We start from the raw sequence: 15,113 nt of genomic DNA on the forward strand, positions 1-15,113 counted from the left end.
ATGTTTTCCTGATGAATTTAAATACGATCCAGGAACCTTTTCTCCTGAAAAGTTTAAACACGATCCAGGAATATGTTTTCCGGATGAATTTAAATACGGTCCAGGAACCTTTTCTCCTGAAAAGTTTAAACACGATCCAGGAATATGTTTTCCGGATGAATTTAAATACGGTCCAGGAACCTTTTCTCCTGAAAAGTTTAAACACGATCCTGGAATATGTTTTCCGGATGAATTTAAATACGATCCAGGAACCTTTTCTCTTGAAAAGTTTAAACACGATCCAGGAATATGTTTTCCGGATGAATTTAAATACGATCCAGGAACCTTTTCTCCTGAAAAGTTTAAACACGATCCAGGAATATGTTTTCCGGATGAATTTAAATACGGTCCAGGAACCTTTTCTCCTGAAAAGTTTAAACACGATCCAGGAATATGTTTTCCGGATGAATTTAAATACGGTCCAGGAACCTTTTCTCCTGAAAAGTTTAAACACGATCCAGGAATATGTTTTCCGGATGAATTTAAATACGATCCAGGAACCTTTTCTCCTGAAAAGTTTAAAAACGATCCAGGAATATGTTTTCCGGATGAATTTAAATACGATCCAGGAACCTTTTCTCCTGAAAAGTTTAAACACGATCCAGGAATATGTTTTCCGGATGAATTTAAATACGATCCAGGAACCTTTTCTCCTGAAAAGTTTAAACACGATCCAGGAATATGTTTTCCGGATGAATTTAAATCCGGTCCAATGAGAGAATACTCAACCTGCATCGAATTTAAATGTGAGAGGAAATGGTTCCGGTGTTGTTGTGGAACCAAATAGAACCCATTAGAAATTATGGGTTCGTCGACCATTAACAACCCTGGATTGAAATGCTTCCTTATGAGAAATTAGGCCCAATATTTTTGCAGGGTATACATTAAGTTTCGTGAAACGTTTAATGGAGACCATGTTTCCTTTAAATATATGGAAAAGCATTTAATTTCTACAAAAACTGTCATTCATGAAAGAATAGTGATGATCAATGTTAAATCCATCCGCATATCTTCGAGTCGATATCAAACTTCACGAGGGAGGATGTCATAGGCACCAAATTATAATACTAACAAAGTCAGTACTAATATGTTTAAATTGTTGCCTCGAATATGTGATTAAAATTAATTACGTGTACATTTCAAAGCAAGATATGAGTGAGAAAGATTAAGAAGAAAATTGAACTGGAAAGCACAAGAAAAGAGTCAGCAAGAAGAAACAGATGCCACAATGAGAAAATAGGAAAGAAAGATAGAAGGAGGCTACGGGAAAAGGAAACAAGAATAGAGGTACAGGCAAAACAAGAAGGGAAGAAAGAAGAAAAGAGAAATGAGAGACATAAAAACGGAGAAAAAGAACGATAAATGAAGTTAGATAGATGGACTGGTAAAATTGGAGAGCAGAATGCAATAAAACGCCATTTTTCCTTATTCCTTATTCCAAGGGGATATGAAACCATACCGAGGCGCATATGAAACCATAAAACCATAATGATTTATTACATATGCTTCATATTTCTAGTACAGCAGATGTTTTATCCTAGCTAACTTCAGTCAAAATTCTCCAGGTGAAAATGCAGCTATACACAGGCAACAATCTACCTTTGGGCACGGGATTTATAGTATTTCACTGAATACTCATATTGGTTAACCGGATCCTTAGTTACAGTCAAAAGGAGATTTTACACCGAAGCGAGCGACATGCGGTATGAGTTGCTTCAGGATTTCACCTATCGAACGCAGACTTGTTTATACTGTCGCTACGGTATGAAACGTTGCTGCTGACTGATTCGTTCAAAACGTCATGTGTCGATTGTCGCTTGTCGCTTCAGTATGAAATATCGCTGAAGTCTAATCCAAAATAGCAAGAGCCCATCCGAAACAGTAGCCACACGACTTGAGAAGCATGGTCTTTTCACTAACCATAAAAGCATGCATGAACTCTTCATTCATCTTGAAAATTTATTAACTTATTATTATAAGTAATTATATATTTTGTTTCACAAGTTATTTAGAAATTCTAGACCTCCTGAAGTCACAGTTCTCAATGTATAGACTGAGCTAGAAGTCACTTTGCACCTAACCTACTGTAAAAAGAAATAATAATAACATGTCAATAACGTGTAGTTACTGCGCACGGACATGCAGTAAATTGATAATGTTTGTTTTGCCGTCTGACACGAATTACGTTGACAGTATTTCCGAAACCTGGCGTCTGGTCATGAATGCATCGCTAATCGCCACATTTATCACCAACATTTCTCCCTTGGAAATATCTTTCAGAACATGTTGAGACGAGTGGATGCAAGTCTACACACAGAAGGGAATCATTTCGAGCATTACTAACATGTACGCTTGTAATTATTGTACGTGTATTGGCTTCCCAGGTGCAAAGTGACTTTTGGATCACCCTGTATGTTCATTGATCTTTGAAAACGAGATTTTCTTTTTAAAGCTTTAAACATGAATACTCAAAACAGTGAATGCTTGGTGAAATTATCAAAACTTCAAAACCCGATTATATAAATATATTCGCAATAGGCAAAGCATATGTGCCAATCCAATTATGTTTAAGCGACACCAGCATTATTTGGAGAGTCAGTTAATAATGTAAAATCATGTTTAGCTGTACACCTCTTGGCATACATACTTTTAACACTTTGTAAACAATCATATTTCTCTCCTCTGTTAAACAATTTGCCTTTTGTTCTCTATCTTGAAAATAGTATGTCGTAATATTGAAAAATATTTAGTCGCCCTCTTTAGTCATGCTGAATATACATCATGTACCTTGCATAAGCATTTGTTAAAATCAATTATATAGTCAACTTTAAAGTATATCATTCATGACGTTGAAATCCAATAACAATTATATAGGTTTCATATGTTATGGATTTCATTTTTTTTTTAATTAAGCGGAAGCATTACATTTACAATACAGCTTTTTTGTATCTGTCATTCTTGTGTATTTTTTGAACCATTTAAAAATATTAGTGCATATTTCATTTATTGTTAATGTTACCAAAATATTACTTGGAATATTGCTACATGTATGTTTCAGAGTAATATTTTATTTTTGATATTTTCAGTAAATGTGAACAGAGAGTAGGAAATTGCTTCTTTAGCCTTTTCTAACACAGCCTGCTCTATTTTCACTTTCGCAGAATTAAAAAGAAAAAATATCTTTATTGGAACATACAAGAAGCACTATTTCAAGAAGTGCTTAAGTAATGTAGCAGAAGTTTAAACAAGAAAGAAATATGCAGCAATGAGAGAGATAGAATCTTTTCACTAAATGTAACTAGAAGTTGAATTTATTTTCAACCATCAAAAGTTAATTTAATGCTACTAATATTTATTGTGAATTAGAAATATAATTTTAGTATACTAAATATATAGAGTATTCAGTAAGACATTTGAGATTGCTTAGATACAACAGATAGTGTTTCAACAAGTAGTTGTTGAATTAATTTTATTTTCAACTATCAGAAGTTTACTTCATACTATTCGTATTGAATATAAATTAGAAATACAATTTTAGTGAACTAAATATATAGAGTATTTAGTAAAATATTTAAAAAGTATTTCATAATACAAAATAGTGTTTGTACGCGATAATGTGTTATGAATAAATCACTTCCTTAGTCGCATGTCTTACTGTTAGATTTTGTACTGCCATCTATGAGTTTCATTGGAACATACATGTAGTATTATTTGAAGTAGTACTTAAGTAATATAACAATAGTTTAAACAACAAAGAAATATGAAACAATTCACGAGTTAAAAAAATTGTCTAAATGTGGGGTTGAATCTATTTTATTTTGAACTACGAAAAGTTTATTTAATGCCATTCATATTGAATGTGAATTAGAAATACAATTTTAGTATTCAATAATACAAAATAGTGTTTGTACGTTATGTTATGTTATGAATAATCACTTCTTTACTCTCATGTCTTACTGTTAGATTTTGTACTGACATCTATATGTTTTCACAGATGCTCGGCTGCGTTAGAAGTGCAAGTAAATTTGCATTGAAAGGTAGCGTCGTCATCTGCATTCTTGTAATACATGCAGTGAAAGTGATACAGTCGGTCAAAAGGGCACAACCTCAGGTGACCTTAATGAACCAAGAAGGTTCTGGTATTGGAATCTGGGATACAGGAGGCGGTAACTTATATTAGTGCCAGTGAGTGCGTGCATATATATATATATATGCACACACATGCGGTTATTCTATCACTTCCTAGTGATTTTGACACACCGTAAGTTGCAAGTCGTGCAATAAGTCTTGCAAAGCGTGAAGTCGTTACCTCATTATCGCATTACTGCTTCTGCATATGTAGATTATGTGAGGAAATTTGTGAACTGCGGCTTCTTAAGCTTTCGATGTACTTCCGGATCGAAAACCTGTTCTAGTTTCACTTGTCGCTTTATTGAATAACCACAAAAGATATTTCATAGAGCTCTCGCTAAAACACTGAGAAATTGAAATTTCTTAACGTTATATATTAACAGGTGTTTTCCGGATAGTAAATCTGTAGAGATCAAAGGACAACAGCTGAATGGCGAGGCATTGACCGAAGGTGTTTACTGTAGTGAGTACCTAGGTACAGGATGACATCTTGTGATCTTCCGTATTTCTCCTAAACTTTATTCTCAGTGTAAATACGTGTGTAAATATTTCAGTGTGTGCTTTCAATATTCATTCGATTTTTTGTTACAAGCGTGTAGATGTGTGAAATTAAGGTCTATTGTGATATTTCCGCACAACGAATACTTAGTTCTTTCATTCATTTCATTGTCATTTATCTATTCCTACCATAGCCAGCCCCCGTGGCGGAGTGGTTAGCACATCGTGCTACGACGCTAGGGGTCGGGGTTCAGCCTTGGCATGGATGTTTGTAAGTGTCCATTCATCAATTTCATCATATCATCACTCATCTCCATCTTCGCAATTAGCCTAAATTGGCACAAAGCGAAATATAAAGCACGTCAATCAATTAATCAACTATTCCTACCCATAGGCGTAGCTATAACTTTATATTTGGGTGTGCACAAAGAAAAAAATTAGGTCTTGCATCCTTTTAATAGCACATTTTGCAACACAATCACTTGGCTCTTTAACTGAACTGATGTTTGTAAAGGAATATAAATTCACTAAATGAGTGTTGGAAATTTCTGAATATATGTAGTAGAAAAAAATCAAATTGCATAGAAATTACACACACACAAAATGTTCATAAATGTTATAAACAAATACATCAAAATACACGTCATCTATAACAAGAGACGTCTGTCAAAGGGTACAATGTTCTTACACTCATCAATAACTTCATTTACATCAATAGACTAAGCTTTTTCCTGTTCCACAAATAGCAAGAGCAGGGCTTCCAATCTATCCTGCTTCTGAGTTGCTCTTAATTTAGTTTTAACTTGGGTAAGCTTGGAGAAAGCTCTCTCACACACGTGCAGCTTGTGACAGGTATAGAAGAAAGGCGCTGCAGTACAGAGTAGAATGCAGTAAATATCTTCTTTCTCCAATGACATCAAAAAATCGAAAATCTATAGACACCCGTTTCATCAGCGATAATGCACACGTTTTTGCCAAGTAATGACATTTTCAACTTCTTACAAACTGCCGCTTATTTTCTCTCTTATTGAAATATCTGTCTTTAATTCTCCTTGATATAGCAGCCCATGCTTTAGGGTGTGCCTAGGAACACCCGGCACACCCCGTAGCTACGCCTATGTTCCTACCATCATTCTTAAGTGACAGTAATGTGGTTGCTTTCCTGATGGCGTAGTGATAGCCTTATAGTCTTGTAATAAATAGTTTCCGGGTTTGATACCTGGTGGAGGCACAATGAATAGCGGTTAGGATCGCACTGTAGGTCACTATTACTTATCTCAGCATAAGGTCAAACGTTGACAATAATAAACGCATGGTACACAACTTCAAATAAAACATATGCACGATGTGTTGTTTTGCAACGTTTTGCACACGATAGTAAATATGCATGCTAAAAACTTGAGGCCGTATTTACACCAAACGGCAAAGGAAATGGTATCCGAACTCTCATCATTTTCATTGGTCTGCTTTTCACAATGTGATGATCATAACCAGTGGGGTCGATTAGACCACTTTGCCCCCACACTATGCTAAACCTTGAAATGAACCGTCCTTGCCCCCCTCCAGTTTTGGCACCTTGCCCCCAAAGATTCCGGAACCCAATCGCCGCCACTGATCATAATTGAAATAAAAACGTCAATAAGAAGAGGACAAAATTCTATTGTTTAAAACAGCGCAGGATGTAGAATCGAAAAGAATGAAACTTTTATCTACTATTATCTTTGCCGTTTGATGTACGATTTGAAAGGTATTTGCTGTTTAGATGATTTAAAGAGAGAGTGCGATTTTTTTAAGATAAGTAAATGTACTTATCCTTCCGTCCCAGCGGTATCGGCAAACTGTACTTGATAAACTTGTTAAACTCTATTTAATATGTTCAAGAAACAATATAACTGCTGCTTTAAAATCAACTAATTATGTGTATTCTCCAAATTTCACTCAAGTATGAATTAATTTTAGAATGTCTCTCCGCTTTGGCTCAATTTATACTGCTTCAATTTGCATATTTTTATGTTTTCCTGCAATTTGTAAATTAATGCTTGTTAATGAAGTAAGAAATAGAAGAAGGTTATGGAGAATGCATAAGAATTGGGTTTTTGGGGAGGAGACGCCACCTACCGACATTTTTTTAAATGTATTATCATTATGTACATTTATTTTTCATTTTCATTCTATTTTTCTTATTTTATTCCTCTTTAGTATTATCATTATTGTTTACCATAAAAATATCACTATTGTAGCTCTTGTCTAGTCTTACGGCGGGCGTTCTACTTGCTGAGGAGAAGCGGGGAGCGAGAAATACGCAGAAGACCAACCAGACAACATCCGTGGCGCCGAGAGTTACGACATCGCGGGAGGAGGTGCTACGTGCAACTCGTTCTACAGGCTGCTGTGTTTCTCATCGCGCTGGATTCGTCGCTTCAACTCTCCGCACTTCCCTTGCCAGCATGTAGCTCGCCCGCCGTAAGATTAGACAAGAAGTATAGTATTAACGCAACTTCCTTTGTCTTTATATCGTTGTCACTTCTTTATAAATTCCATATGTAGCTATTTATATATATTTAAAATTGTTATCGTGATTCATGTATTATTTACTTTCTCTTTGTCACTTTCCTATGGACAAGGGTTGGTTGTAACATCGACTCACGAGGCCGAAACATGCCTGCTTTAATAAAGACGATTATTATAATATTATTATTATTTGTTAATACTAGGTGTTTCTCATAATATTAGGACTTCAATGTTAAAATCGCAAGCAATACTCAGATGCAAATGCCCGACCCTGTGGCCGAGTGGTTAACACATCGCGCTGCGACGCCAAGGGTCCCGGGTTGGAATCCTGGTCGGGCTTGGTTGTTTGTGAATGTCCATTCATCAATTTCATCATTTCATCATTCATCCCCATCTTCGCAAATTAGCCAAGAGGCACAAAACGTGAAGTAAAATAAACTAAATCAATCAACTAAATCAATCAGATGCAAATGAATGTTCCAATGCCAATGTCAAAAACCATAGTGTGCAAGCGACAATGTAGCCATCATATGTGACAATGAGCGAAATAGAAAACGTAATTTTTGGTCAATGTAATACGTGTTGTGCTAAGTTACAAGAAACAGACAACCTTGCACTTTCCTGGAAACAATTGCGCATCGTAAACAATACGTCCCAAACGAGTTTATTACACGAAAACCAACCGTTGGCCACATTACGTAAACAAAGTACCTTTTTTTCTTCATTTTGGCTCCTACCACACCATTCTTTGCAAATCCCCGAATCAGCATGACATAACAGCAGCGATGATGTATCTTCCTTGGTCACAGAGAGTGCCATGGACCATGTAAGGGGAGGGGGGAGAAGGGGAGGTGAAGAAGAAGCTACTGCTGGGATGTTAACATAATACGTCTGCCTCCCCCCATCCTCTCCATGGTCTTTCACGACCAAGTCGCCATCCTCAGCAGCAAGTGGTGACCTTTTTTACAGGCACTTGAGGGATGTCCCCTTCAAAAACCAGGAGGAGGGGGAGAGGTGCGGGAAGGGGGGAGGATGATTTGGATTATAAATGCCAGTGCTATACCCCATCATTCTCCAAGCACCTCGCGTAGGCAACACACTCTCGCATTGAGGATACTAAACAACATACTCGAAGGATGAAGCTGGTACGTATGTGGTCTCTTGTTTTGTGCATGTGTGTGTGTGTGTGTGTTTGTCTCGCCAGCATCTTGAGACGACTCTCCAGTGACTATTGTCTTTTTTTTAGATTTTCTTTTAACGGTTTCTTTTCTTGACTTTGAGGTCAAGGCGAAATGCAAAAAGGTGCATTGTGATATTTGATAGCTGGTCCAACAGCATGTCGCATTTTCCTACCATTCAGAGAAATTCTCAAAGAACGAAAATACATTTATTAGATAAATACACGTCATGTAAAACTCGCTACATATCACTGCAAAGTTCACTTTAAATTTTATAATAGTGCAAAAAAAGTCAATGACATTTTAACATTATTTTACTTTCAACAATGTCGATTATAAGAAGTGGTAACAGTTGTTGCTAATATTATAGTATAAGTATGCTAGAACTTGATTTTATATATTTACCCATTTACAAAATTGATATCTACTTCACATTTAGAAAAAAAGTATGTACTTGATATGCGTCATTAGAACAATCGAAAACATTTTATGGAACATTTTTGTATTTTGTTCTTCACTTGAAATATCAACAATATATATGCAATAATCAAAATAACATGGTTAATAGCACCATAAAACTTTAATAAACGTCATTAATACTTACTTTGCTTCACACGTTCTTAAATATATTTTTATTAAAATCGGCTTTCATGTTCTAAAATCTAATGTAGATCAGCAAAGAGTGTTCAGAAAAAAATGCTCTCTCAATTTGCCAAAAATATATACAAAAGTTGATTTTTGTGCGAGTTGCATGATTCAACATGATACTGGACTAAACAATTGTCATATGCAGTATCATATACTAATCTGGAGATCCGGGGTTCTTCCAGCTTTAATAAATCGGTGTTTGGGGACAACCCTGTGGGATTAAAAGCAGCCGGAGCCCGGTGCTGATATCATCACTTCGACAAATGACCGAGAGTGTAAATGGGTGAAGGCATATTGGGGAACGAGAAGCGAAATCCCCAAAATGCTTTTTCAGTGATGTACGTCTACGCGTAAACAACGATAGTCTACATTCTACATGTAGACTATTTTATACACGTAGATTACGTAATCTATGTAAACAACATGGCGAAAGGTTATAACTTAGCAAAGGGCGCCGTGGAATTAAAATAAAATGATACTGCGTATCAGTTGTTGATGTGTGAGGAGAACATTTCATACTTCTCACCTAGGAAGAAACGTAATATAGGAAATATTCTCGTGTTTTATGGGGAAAAGACCACTCTTGCCTCACGAATGCCATCTGTTGTTGTTTTTTGCATACTATTTATCTTCCTCCATTGTTGATAATAGAAGAGAAGAGAAATTTTGTTGTAAATAGGATTCTTTTCATTTTGTTAGGAACCAATACAGTTGAAAATGTTACTTTCCTTTCATGAAACCCTTGAAAATTAATTTTAATGCACTTTAGGTTGTCTACGTAATCTATGTAAACTACAACCCAATGTAATCTACGCGTAGATTACGTGTAGACAACGCATGTAGACGTAAACTTATAGTCAACGGCACATCACTGGGCATGATGCAATTTGCAGGCGTAGCTTGACAAGGTGTCCCATATCGACTAGATTCGTGCCAATTTGTACATGGTTGTAAGAGCCTTCCCAAGGGCGCAGTGGTAGCGTCGTCGCATTGTAATCAATGGGTCCCTGGTTCGATACCCGGTGGATCGATTAAATCCAACTTTAAACTGTATGTCCAGTCCCGATTAGTCTTATTGTGCACAAAGTGGACTTCGAGAAACCAAGTCAATCTTGCAATCAATCAATCTTCATGGTTGTTAGCTAAAACGTTGCGTAGTTAATCGGTTACACAACAATCACGTGTAAGCTACACATTACTCGACCATTGACAAGACGAAAGAGGAAAGTGAGTGTACACTGGCCTCAATTAATACTCCGGCAGTTTGTTTCTTTATGCAGCATATTTGCAGAAGTTACAATTCTACATACAAATGTATCAATATACGCTGTATAAAACACAACTTATTACTAACTTCATTGACCCTGTACAGTCACGGACACTCCCAGGCAGTGTGCAAATTATCAGGGGGGGGATGCTGGGATTTTCCCCTACCAAAAATGTTATCCACGGCAAAAGAAAATTATTTTTATCCCTGCCAGGAATGTTTTTAACCCCCCGCCCCCAAAGAAAATCGAATTGAAAGCATGTACTGTAACAATTCTAAATTATGTACCAAACGAAATTGAAAAAAACATTAACGTCAATTAATGGGCGAGTCATAAGGTTTCCCTGCCGAAAAGTATGCAGCATTGCGGATTAAATAAGGACACCGTTCTGCAACTGGCCAACCACACCGACAATTGGCAACGAGATTTAGATATTTTGCTCTTCGTTCCACGTTCACAAATGTCGTTCAACTTTGCTAATAGAGGTCAGCGCAAACACTTCAAGAAGCCGTAACGACTAATATAATATAGTGCCATTACTTGAACTTGCATATTGTCGATAAATGGGCAAAAATATTGGGAAAGAAACGAAATTGAGAATTTGTTGCTTGTTATACTTTCAAAAACATTTGTTGCATATTTGGTAACAAGTAATGCAGTGAACGTTTTAATATATTACGTTAAGAAATCGTCAGGAACATATATGACAGTTTCTTCTAAATAGAAAATATAGAAGTCGATACTCTAGATCAAATAATTGTTTTGATTGAGTCAAGCGAGTAATTAGCCCGATATTCAAATTCTCAAGTTTAAATTCATGCAGGACACAGAGAATTGTTCATATTTGCTGTGATCAGGACATAGAAGCTAAAGACAATATGTGCGAATTGAATAACGCAAATAATCACGAATTATTTCCGAAGATATTATTTAAAAAAAAAACCAAACTATGTCAAACTGTAGAAGACTCTGGTGATATCACCCTAGAGTCTACAGAAAAGTCTGCTATTAGGAGTATGTTTAATGTTTTAATTTATCTATTGCATGAAATATTTTTTCGATACTACTCTAAAACTATAATTTTGCCGACTTCCGAATATCATTAACTTTATTTAGTCAGGTTAACTGAGGGACCTCCCCGATGACGCAGTGGTAGCGTTGTTGCCTTGTAATTAATGGGTCCCGGGTTCGATACTCGGTGGAGGCACATAGTGGTTCGGATCACACTTTAATCTTTAGGCACAGTCCCGATTAGTGGACTTAAACCACCAAATGAATCAATCAATCACATTAACTGAGACAACGGTGACACTTTTAGAGATGAAAGGCATCTTTGAAATTCTGAATGGTTTACACACCGCACCACGACACCAGAGTGCCCGAGTTCGGGTCCCGGTCTTTGCATGACTGTTAGTTGTACGTCCCTCCTTCGATTTCATATTATCACTAATATTTATATTCTTGATTAGCCAAAAGTGGCAGAAATAGGTAAAATCAATCAAAGTATCTTTGTGAAATTTGTGCTCGCATCGACAGGAACATCTCGATACTCGAGTAGAGCGAATGTCTATGTCTCAGTAACGAAGGTCGTCCTTGCGCATGAGTGTTACTTTGTGTGTAGTCCGTTCATAAATCATCCCCTTTGAGTATCATTCATCCTCATCGCTTCGATGAGCATAAATATAAGATAAGATAAGTAGGATATGAAAAATGCAAATAATATATAACAGTGAAGAAATATGATAATATTTGATTATGCTGTAAGAAATAACTTGGATATTTTATGCAAAATATATTAATAAAAAGACTTGTATTTTCAAGACACAGTCTTCATTATTTGATTCCAAAATACTATACGTCCTCCATGGCTGGGTGGTTAGGTTAACACATCACGAAGTCAGTGATCTCAGTTTCTAATCCTCATTGCCGCGATTCGTAGGAAATCGACAAAGATTAACGAAAATAGATCCAATTTAAATATTTTTGAGTGACTCCCAAATATCTAATGATAACAATTCTGAATTTTGTATATGTGGAAGATATTCCTCTTTTTGTGTTTGCCTATAGTCAGAGGCACACAAGAGCTCAGTCGTGGCCACTACATGTTCCTTCGTTAATATCATTTAATCTGCTGCCTTGAAATCAAAGAGTCCCGGGGTGTAATGCCTAGTAGAGGCACATAGTGGTTCGGATTCCACTTTAAACTGTAGGTCCAGTCGCGATTAGTCTAGCCGTGCATAAACTGGACTTAAAACAAAACTCAAGTTAGAATTCATGCTTATAGTTTTGATTAGCATAAAGATTCAGAGATAGCATGAAAAATAAGATTAAAATTATAATTTTAAAACATAGAAGCGCAGATAGGAGTAGGCACGGAATGAAAATAAGTACAGAAGTATATGTTTCTTGCCATATACCTTTGGATGACATCTTGCACCAATGGATTTGATTGATTGATTGATTTAATTCATTTGATACCTCTTTTCTGTCACTGTCGGCGAATCGCGAATATGAGGGTGCATGGTGATAGAATGACAATATCAAAGGACAATATCAAACATATAGGAACGACAAAGCGTGGTGCCCTACAGAAGATTATACTGGCTGTGAGTCAAGACGCCAGAGCCTCCCTAGTCTGCAAACTACAGTCAAGTGGAAGAGAGGTTGACATTTATGTGTCTTCGGAGAGCGCCATCCTTTACACCACTTGCACTTCTGGGGATGTACACACAGAAAACTAAATGCTCATATCGATTGATGCACCAGAATGCATAGATTGATGCACTAAAGTGTGTTTTATCACATCTTCAAAGAATCAGATTCACATTTGGGGAATTTAGATGCATTTTTGTATGTCGTGAAAGAAACACCAAAGCGCATCATTTGATTCAAGTGAGGATTTCTATCAGTCAAGATGCACTTCAATGCATCATGTTCCTTGATGCACCTTCCTGCATCTTTTTGGATGATGCATTTAAACGTGGTCTGAGCTACAGTGTGTATGTAACTCAGACGAAACATTGAAGTGCATCATAAAAAATATGCATTCTGGTGCATCAAAACGCATCAACTGATGCATTGAAGTGCATCTCGACTGAAAGGAAACCTCACTTGAATCAAATGATGCACTTTGGTGTTTCTTTCTCGACATACAAAAATTCACCCAAATGCATAAGATGTGAATTTGATTCCTTGAAGAAGCCATAAAACACACTTTAGTGCATCAATCTATATGATGCATTTAGTTCTCTGAGTGTACCCGAAGTGGAATAATGCTGTTCTCCAGGACTTTCACCTGGATAAAATGTTTAACTTTATCCTTCTTGCAGTACAACAAGGCTCTTGTGCTTTGAGCAATCTCTGTGGTCATGCGTTGTCCTGCGTTTGTCCTTGTGTGTGCTGAGTGTTTCTTTACAGCCTCAGCTTTTAACCTAAGTAGAGAGTTAGTCATCATAGAAAGTGTAGTTTTAGTTCTTTAATTAATGAATGAATTAGTTTTAAAAATTGAGTAAAGCAGTTCTCAACAAAAATACTTTACTTTCTGGTTAGGAACCCGTCCTCATTTTTGTTAGAGGCTTATCCCCGTATTGCGTTACAGGCAAAAGTATCCTATGTGTTGATGTGCTCATACTGTAAAAATCAATCAATCATCTTCACTCCTATGAAGATGGAAGAGACGAATTAACCTTGCTTGAAGTAAAGCTTACTTAAAGTGAATGTCTCCAAGGCCAGGAATATCCCAGAGAGAGACTTACGAAAAAAATCCGACATGTTAGATTAATCTTGAAGCTATCCTGGTTTCAAACGCGCTCGCATTTAGTACTTACTCACCACTCATACTGACGTGAATCCATACCATTACCTACACGACAAGGCCCGTTACTGTTAGCAGAACTAAACATGTTGTATAACAAGGTGTAATATACTGAGAAATTCCTCTGTATGGCTTATCCCCCACTTTTTCGGCCTCCCACCCTCTGAAATAAAATTCTGTAACAAGTAACAAGGACCGTAGCGAGAATTTTATTTCAGGGCGTTGGGGCACGTCCCTTTACAGAAGTCTCCATCAAAAATGCGAAAAAGTGGCTGATAGAAGCCATACAGAGGAATTTCTCAGTAGGGTGCAACATGTTTAATCCTGCTAATGAAGTAATAGTAATTACCGCTATACACTATTTACATTAAATAGACGAGGGCCACCCTGACGGCGTTGTGGTAGCGTTGTCGCATTGTAATCAAAAAGTCCAGGGTTCGATACCCGGTGGATGCACATAGCACAGTGGTTCGGATCCCACTTTAAACTGTAGGTCTAGTCCCAATTAGCCTTTCTGTATATAATGTGGACTTAAAACGCAATAATATCTTCTCAACTATTGTACAATGAATGCCACAACTGGGTAATACACTTGTTGCGTTCAATTGCTCAAATGATAGTAATTAGGGAGCGGAAGTTGATGAAATTTCATCTTTTTTTGACATTTCTGACACGATGCCCATTAAATATACACAATATTACACTTCGTCTAGAACCAAAAAAAGTAATTTTAAAATGCATTGTTTTGCATTTTTTTCCAATTGTCAGGTTTTAGGTCATTTTCTCCGATTTTCGGCATTTTCCGTCATTTTTCGCAATATTCGGTGTATTGTTTCGTCATATTTTGTCACTTCCATCATTTTGGTAATATGCTCGAGTCTATTCACCAAGGTGAAATATATATCTCCCAGGATTGCAATTTACGAGCAAAAGAAATGCTGAACTGTTGACAGTCTTTGTTGTGCCGGGGAAAACCACCAGGTGTCCGTCTGGGGCAAACTCATATTTAAGGTCAGATAAGGAGAT

This window comes from Lepisma saccharinum, chromosome 18 (assembly GCF_977018435.1).
Source record: "Lepisma saccharinum chromosome 18, izLepSacc3.1, whole genome shotgun sequence".
NCBI lineage: Eukaryota > Metazoa > Arthropoda > Insecta > Zygentoma > Lepismatidae > Lepisma > Lepisma saccharinum.